General features: G+C 43.2%; 1 long non-coding RNA gene across 1 annotated transcript; it reads left to right on the forward strand.

The window, feature by feature from the left end:
* Positions 1 to 2,174: 2,174 nt before the first annotated feature.
* LOC306942074 lies at positions 2,175 to 5,601 on the forward strand. The gene is made up of 3 exons (XR_013792235.1): positions 2,175 to 2,195; positions 5,325 to 5,371; positions 5,457 to 5,601. It is a non-coding gene; the product is annotated as an uncharacterized lncRNA (long non-coding RNA).
* Positions 5,602 to 5,856: the final 255 nt, after the last annotated feature.

A 5,856-nucleotide genomic window follows, 5' to 3' on the forward strand; every position in this document is an offset into this window, starting at 1 on the left:
TGCAGCCCCGCCCCCTGAAGTGACATCACCACCACCAGGTCAGTCAGTAGTTCTAAGCGGTCAGTTGTTCTAAGCGGTCAGTAGTTCTAAGCGGTCAGTAGTTCTAAGCGGTCAGTATAGTTCTAAGCGGTCAGTAGTTCTAAGCGGTCAGTAGTTCTAAGCGGTCAGTAGTTCTAAGCGGTCAGTAGTTCTAAGCGGTCAGTAGTTCTAAGTGGTCAGTAGTTCTAAGCGGTCAGTAGTTCTAAGTGGTCAGTAGTTCTAAGTGGTCAGTAGTTCTAAGCGGTCAGTAGTTCTAAGTGGTCAGTAGTTCTAAGTGTGAGTGTGTGCTTCAGTGTTGACTAGAGCAGTGGTTCCCAAAGTGGGGTCCGGGGACCCCCTGGAACTCCCTCAAGGACCCCCAGGGGTCCTTGAGGGAGTTCCAGGGGGTCCCCAGCTAAATGATAGTTTGGAACCAAATGGACCCTTATGGTCCTGTAACTCTGAGAGTGTACAATCTTAGTGTGCTTTTCCAAGTGTATAATCCAATGACTCTCATTCACGGTGGGTCACAATTATGGTGGCGTCACCTCACAAAGACTCATTAGTTGTGTGTGTGTGTGTGTGTGTGTGTGTGTGTGTGTGTGTGTGTGTGTGTGTGTGTGTGTGTGTGTGTGTGTGTGTGTGTGTGTGCGTCTGTGTGTGCGTGTGCGTGTGCGTGCGTGCGTGCGTGCGTGCGTGCGTGCGTACTACTAGGGCATTAAGCAACTAGTCGACTAGTTTCCTAGTTGACTAGTAAATCCACCTTGTTGGTACTAGTTGACTAATTGATAAAGGTAGTTAAACAACTAGTCGACTAGTAAACTAGGCAACTAGTCAACTAGTAAAAATGACTAGAAGTGAAAGGCCTAGTGTGCACGAGTGTACACATAAAGTGTTCTTTATGTGTACAAGCCGTTGGTTTTGCAGTATAAAGGCCTTGATAAAACGGGGAGTGATAAAACGGGGAGTGATAAAACGGGGAGTGATAAAACGCCTATAGTTCATTTTCAATGAGACTTACGTTTTTGCGCCGCTCTAGAGCAGACCTGGAGGAGACCTGTCGTTCCTCGCTTCACGTTTGCAACAGTTGATCTAGAATAATTATTTGTAACCAAGCGCAGGAAATGGATGATTTTACATAAGAACGTATTTTGGTTAAAAAAAAGAAAAAAAAAGGGGTAAGAAAACAGTATTGTAATTTGTTATGAATCTTCAAATGCTTTCACCATTACTACTCCTTCACACCATTACTACATACTACACCATTACTACTCCTTCACAAACTCTATTATTCACCTAAAAGTCAGAACTGAAAACGGTGTGTAAATATTTATATTAAGTGAGATTTGTTTTGTGTGATTTTCAAGGAGATTCTGCACAGGAGACAACTCAGCGAATGACAGCCCAGGGCAGCCGTCCTACAGAGAGTAAAGGTAACTCTAAAACAGAATGACGCCCCAGGGCAGCCGTCCTACAGAGAGTAAAGGTAACTCTAAAACAGAATGACGCCCCCAGGGCAGCCGTCCTACACAGAGTAAAGGTAACTCTAAAACAGAATGACGCCCCCAGGGCAGCCGTCCTACACAGAGTAAAGGTAACTCTAAAACAGAATGACGCCCCAGGGCAGCCGTCCTACACAGAGTAAAGGTAACTCTAAAACAGAATGACGCCCCAGGGCAGCCGTCCTACAGAGAGTAAAGGTAACTCTAAAACAGAATGACGGCCCAGGGCAGCCGTCCTACACAGAGTAAAGGTAACTCTAAAACAGAATGACGCCCCAGGGCAGCCGTCCTACACAGAGTAAAGGTAACTCTAAAACAGAATGACGCCCCAGGGCAGCCGTCCTACAGAGCGTAAAGGTAACTCTAAAACAGAATGACGGCCCAGGGCAGCCGTCCTACACAGAGTAAAGGTAACTCTAAAACAGAATGACGCCCCAGGGCAGCCGTCCTACACAGAGTAAAGGTAACTCTAAAACAGAATGACGCCCCAGGGCAGCCGTCCTACACAGAGTAAAGGTAACTCTAAAACAGAATGACGCCCCAGGGCAGCCGTCCTACACAGAGTAAAGGTAACTCTAAAACAGAATGACGCCCCAGGGCAGCCGTCCTACACAGAGTAAAGGTAACTCTAAAACAGAATGACAGCCCAGGGCAGCCGTCCTACAGAGAGTAAAGGTAACTCTAAAACAGAATGACGCCCCAGGGCAGCCGTCCTACACAGAGTAAAGGTAACTCTAAAACAGAATGACGCCCCAGGGCAGCCGTCCTACACAGAGTAAAGGTAACTCTAAAACAGAATGACGCCCCAGGGCAGCCGTCCTACACAGAGTAAAGGTAACTCTAAAACAGAATGACGCCCCAGGGCAGCCGTCCTACACAGAGTAAAGGTGTGTGTAACTCTAAAACAGGGGTGGGCAACTTTGACGATGGAGAGGGCCACTATATTTCCACACTCACTCCCTAGGGCCATATATTACTCTTGTAGCAAAAATAAACGATCTACAAGCTCAAAATGCGTCACGCTGCGAGCTGAAAACCCAAGAATTGTACATTTGTATATACCTGTATGTGGAATAGGGGGTTGTAACCAGGGCTCGACGCTTAGCATTTTTCCAAGTAGCACGTGTGCGACTAAGTTGAAAAATCTAGTAGCACACAAATTATTTTAGGAGCACGATGAAAAGTTATCAAATAATGTGTTTATCCTATATACAGCTGTAGTCCCCACACGTCTCAATATCTTGACAATGAAAGGAGAAATTAGGTCAAAATTCCGCTAAATATGACGTAAATTAAACATCAAAACATTAAACGCCATTGACATTGAAAGGACAATGTATGTCATGTAAACGAGCAAATCAGCTAACCAATCACAAGCAACAGACATTCTGATTGGCCAATATGAGATGATTCATGATGATGTATGATGATAAGAGCGCCCCTCACTTCAGTACTTCATACAGTGATATGAGGTAGGGGGCGGGCAATATGAAAAGTCTTTCAGAAATGATCACAATATTGATATTCATCTGGATTTGTTTGTTTTTATATCATCTATATAATCAATTTGTTTTTATGCTGATAGTCTATTAGTTTTTTATGCAAATAGATAGATGGATAATCAATTCATTTTATGTTGCTCATATATGGATGGATGGACAGACAGACTTTCTATCCGTTTTTATCCTGCTGTTCTATCGTGTGAGATTCGGTGCAGGGCGCAGGCTACTCCATGGTGAATTAGTATTGTAACATTCTCCTCGTCTTTGACTGCTTCAGTTCAGACCATCGTATATATATCTTTGCCTTTTCCGTCGCTCGTTATGCAGGCTACTGACTAATATGTACCCAGCCAAGTCGGTCATTCGTATTATCATTTGCGCTGCGCACACGATTTTGTAAGCGAGGTGCTGAGCGATGGTTGTTTTGGTAGAATCCGTGCACACGTGCACTCTTTGCGTGCACGGCAGCACGCTGTTTCACCCACGTTTGGTTAAAAGTTATCGAGTGATGTTTGAACATTAAACTTTCCAAATAACTTTAGTATTCAACGTGTCGGGGTCCTAGCAACTCCTTCTGTGCTATCCTGCTGCGTTCGCTGCTGACAGGGAAGAGAAGTACTGAGCAGCAACACATGGAGGGGCGGGGCGGTGGGAGCAAAAGGGACAGATCTTCAAATGAACGCCGCATTGAGTCTCGACACGTTGTTAGCTTGTAGATCTGTTCTTTTTGGCGAACGACACCGCCGTACTATATAAATATAAATGTAGGTATAGAACCGCGACTATAGACTGTGCACTTGCTGTAGAGCCTTGTCTTTATCACGATTGAACGGTCAAATTCTGTAGTCGCACGGGTGCTACAAAGTGAATTTGACAACTCGCACGGTGATATTTTAACTCGCAAATGCGAGTACCTAGTCGCACTGTCGAGCCCTGGTTGTAACGATACATTTTAACAGTGATACGATACATCGCGATACATGGTTGACGATACGATACATGGACGACATTGGTTCATTATGGAGATACGATACATGGTTGACGATACGATACATGGGCGACATTGGTTCATTATGGAGATACGATACATGGTTGACGATACGATACATGGACGACATTGGTTCATTATGGAGATACGATACATGGTTGACGATACGATACATGGACGACATTGGTTCATTATGGAGATACGATACATGGTTGACGATACGATACATGGACGACATTGGTTCATTATGGAGATACGATACATGGTTGACGATACGATACATGGACGACATTGGTTCATTATGGAGATACCATACACGGTTGACAATACGATACATGGACGACATTGGTTCATTATGGAGATACGATACATGGACGACATTGGTTCATTATGGAGATACGATACATGGTTGACGATACGATACATGGACGACATTGGTTCATTATGGAGATACGATACATGGTTGACGATACGATACATGGACGACATTGGTTCATTATGGAGATACGATACATGGTTGACGATACGATACATGGACGACATTGGTTCATTATGGAGATACCATACATGGTTGACGATACGATACATGGACGACATTGGTTCATTATGGAGATACGATACATGGTTGACGATACGATACATGGACGACATTGGTTCATTATGGAGATACGATACATGGTTGACGATACGATACATGGACGACATTGGTTCATTATGGAGATACGATACATGGTTGACGATATGATACATGGACGACATTGGTTCATTATGGAGATACGATACATGGTTGACGATACGATACATGGACGACATTGGTTCATTATGGAGATACGATACATGGTTGACGATACGATACATGGACGACATTGGTTCATTATGGAGATACGATACGATGATTTGAAATCGATACAGTAACTATTTAGCAAAGAAATTAAATCTGCTTGAAACATGTGGATAGTGTTGATTTTTAAGGGAAAATGTATGAATTTGGAAATAAATAAACACATTGATTATCTGGAAAATACATAGACATTATTGTAATTAAACCCACTCTTTTTATTTTTTCTTCTTAAAATTGCTAAATACCACAAAAACATAGTATTGATACAATCGATTATTTGCATTGCAAAACGATACGATGCGATACAAAGTCAACGTTGCTGTTTTCATTTCGATTCTTGAAATTAAAATGGATTTTTCGATGCAGTTCCTATATCGTTACACCCCTAATGTGGACGGTAAGAATACTGATGGTGAATGTGTTGAATTGAGCACACGGTTTAGTTGATATTGTTGATACGTTGGCCCCTATAGGTGGCGCTGGCGGGCCCGTCTGCTGCTGTTTGGAGCTGAAGACCAAGGTCAGAGCATCCTCATCTTATTAATAGGGACTTTTAAACAACAGTGTTTCCCTGTTTAATGTTTTCGTGTGTGATCTTCCAACAGGTGGCTCACCTGGAACAGCTCATGGAACAGCAACTCTGCCATCTCACTAGACTGGAGAAGCACGCTGGCAAGCGTTGCTGAATGACCCAAACCTTCAATATGTTGAACACTACACATACAAACACTGTAGAAGTTAACCCATTTTGACCTGAGATCAGATTCTAAAAATGTCTTCTAAATCCTGACAGTTTTCTGAAAAAGCTTTCTTTTCTATGTCAGTCGTACTTCGATTTTTCAAAAATAGCAGCTCTACAAGCTCATAGCGCGGCACTCGGTGCCGCGCTATGAGCTTGTAGAGCTGCTATTTTTCAATGGCTAAAGCATAACATGATGCTAACACCAAAAGGGGTTCCCGCCCAAAATGGGTTCAGTTGCAAGTTACTGTGCGTAAAATCTGATT

The sequence above is a fragment of the Electrona antarctica genome (genome assembly GCF_951216825.1).
Source record: "Electrona antarctica genome assembly, chromosome: 18".
NCBI lineage: Eukaryota > Metazoa > Chordata > Actinopteri > Myctophiformes > Myctophidae > Electrona > Electrona antarctica.